Source organism: Podarcis raffonei, chromosome 2, assembly GCF_027172205.1.
Source record: "Podarcis raffonei isolate rPodRaf1 chromosome 2, rPodRaf1.pri, whole genome shotgun sequence".
Classification (NCBI taxonomy): domain Eukaryota; kingdom Metazoa; phylum Chordata; class Lepidosauria; order Squamata; family Lacertidae; genus Podarcis; species Podarcis raffonei.
The window spans coordinates 69,668,446-69,671,466 of NC_070603.1; positions in this window are offsets into that span (position 1 = coordinate 69,668,446).

Consider the following 3,021-nt stretch of genomic DNA (forward strand, 5'->3'; position numbering starts at 1 on the left):
CGGCGGACGTGGCCTGGGAAACTAGCGCTCTCATTGGCTGAAAGGCTCGACCAGGCGTGGCTACGTCACTGCAGTTTCAAAACAAATTCGGGCGGGAAAAGGACGGGGCTTCAAATTTGAATTGGAGGCGGGGCCATCGCTCTCCAGCGGGAGTACAGTATATTGACGTGAGGGATTTTTAAAAATAAGGTTTCTAGGAGGACGTCAGGCTTCTAACACCTCAGAATTCAGAGTAGTTCCTTCGTTCGTAGGTACTGTCGACGATTTGGACTAGAACCCCTCGCTTCATGTGTCGCTCAGTAGTAGAGCAGGTGCTTTGCATGCAGAAGGTCTCAGGCGCAATCTCCAGGTAGGACTAGCAAAGACCCCTTGTCTGACCCGTTGCAGAGAGTAGCTCATAGCTGTCAACTTTCAGATTTGAAAATAAGGGATCAGCAGCCTCACCTGTCCCAGAGACAGTCTACAGGATATCTAACAATCTGGGATAGCAGCGGGAAACGGCGCTGAAATAAGGGAATTTCCTGCAAAAAAAGGGAAGGTTGACAGCTATGGAGTAGCTGCCGGTCAGTGGGCAACATTGAGGCAGATGGCCCATCCAGTGCCCTACCTTGGGGCAGCTTCCTATATGTATGCATGGGAAAGGTGCAAGAGAATTTGAGGTCTCCTCTTGTCACCACAACTCATGTGGTTGGGGAGGGTAAGAAGAGTGCCCTGTGAAAGAAGTAACCTGGGCTCACTATTATAGTGCAACAAGATAATTTCTCATAGGGAAAACAAAGTTAATCTGTAACATACTGCTGTTATTTAATACAATAGTTTACATGAACATGCATAATTTAAAGTGTGTGTGTGTGTTTAACATGCATACCCTGACTGATTTCCAGTCACATAAGGTACTCATATTTGTGAATGTATAGTGGTACCTCGGGTTAAGTACTTAATTCGTTCCGGAGGCCTGTTCTTAACCTGAAGCACCACTTTAGCTAATGGGACCTCCCGCTGCCACCGCGCCACTGGAGCACGATTTCTCTTCTCATCCTGAAGCAAAGTTCTTAACCCGAGGTACTATTTCTGGGTTAGTGGAGTCTGTAACCTGAAGCATTTGTAACCCGAGGTACCACTGTATGCTCTTCACCACAGCCACACGGTTATAATTTTAACAGACACGGTGGGGAAGCGCCTCAAACATAGACAGACGTCTACTGTGTCTCATCTGCAGTTTATACGAAAACACTCGGGTCTGGGTTAGGTGTGACTGACAGAGCATTTATCCAAGGAAATCCAAACCTACCATGGTGTTAAACAAAGCTGTGTCCTTGTGCCTACTTTATTCAACTTCTATATTAACTCCTTAGTAGGAAACATGGAGAAAGAAAATGCCCACCCCCCTAAATTGGCTACTACACCCCTCCCGGTTCTCTTATATGCAGATGACGCAGTTCTAATTTCCTTCTCCTGTGTAGGCCTAAGAAAACTTCTAAGATCTCTCACTGTTTATTGTAATGCCGAACAATTAACTATAGCAAATCCAAAGTTATGGTGTTCTCTAAAAAAAGAATGAGACACAAATGGAGAATTGACAATCGACCTATTGAACAGGTATCATCTTTTAAATACCTGGGTATAACCTTCCAGAAAAAGGGCTCGCGGCATTATCAGGTTAATAATACTATTGCAAATGCCCAAAGATCTACCAAAGCTATTTTAAGGTTTTTCTATGTAAAAGGGGGCCAATATATTCCGGCAGCCTCCCAGGTCTTTGCTGCAAAAATATTAACACAACTGACATGGGAGGATTGATTCATGGGTAACTGAAGGGAAACATTGCAGTAATGGAAAAGCAGAAATGGAAACAAAATTATATCCTCTGCTATTTTGCAAAGTAAAATAGCCTGTAATCCTATTGGTGCCGGCCGCAAGTAAGCCCTGCCAAGTTCAAAAGGACTTATTCCTAGGCAGAACTGTAGGCCTACCATATACCTTAAGTTATGCCAAGGCCTAATCCCCTGCTGCCCTCACCCTCACTGATGGAGGCTGTTGTCAGCCCTGTTCCTACACTAGCTCCTAAAGCAAATGTGAGAGGAAGCTGACAATTGTATTATAATGAAAATTCATAATAAATCTTACAAGTGGAGCTGGCTATGCTTTTAGAATAGTCACCAATCCAAATGCAGCTGGGGAGATGGTCATATGAAGGACAGAGGGAAGTTCGTTCTGCACTGGTATCCTGACAACCAAGATGGTGAGAGTGAAGGGGGTCAGTGTCTCTTTAAAGGTAAACTAGAAAAACTTGCTAAGTTCCTAAATGTACAAATCACCCTCCACCCACATATGTACATGGCTGCTTTTCAGACCTCCCTCCTCCCCCTGCCATTAATTCCTTCCTTTAAATTCCTTCTTGCACTCATTTGGGGCCTATCATTGGTACCAGCTAAAAGCACTGCAGTGGGTTTCTGGGATGAAAATCAAGGTGTTTGGTAGAGGCGGAATGACAACCAAAGTGTTGGCAGCATTAATTGCTGAAGGTGAACACCCATGTGAAAGGTTGAATGAACAAGTGAATCCCTGTACACACTTTCAATGTAACCTACCATTCCATTTACAGTGGTACCTCTGGATGTGAACGGGATCCGTTCCAAGCCCCATTCGCATCCTGAAGCGAATGCAACCTACATCTGCGCATGCGTGTGATGTCATTTTGAGTGTCTGCACATGCGCGAGCAGCGAAACCCGGAAGTAACGTGTTCCGTTACTTCCGGGTCGCCGCGGAGCATAACCTGAAAATGCTCAACCTGAAGCATATTTAACCCTATGTATGACTGTATATCAAAGAGGTTATCTGATGCTGGAAGGCAGGTGATGAAGCTCATCAAACCTGCACAGAGAGGAGTGTGGATGGCCGGAGTGTGAGCTGAAGGAGGGGGGAAAACTACACACACAGCAGGAAGGTTTAGAGTTTGTATTTGCATTTTCCTGGGGGAAGAAGTGTAGCAACAGATTCTGCCTCTCAATATCCAACAG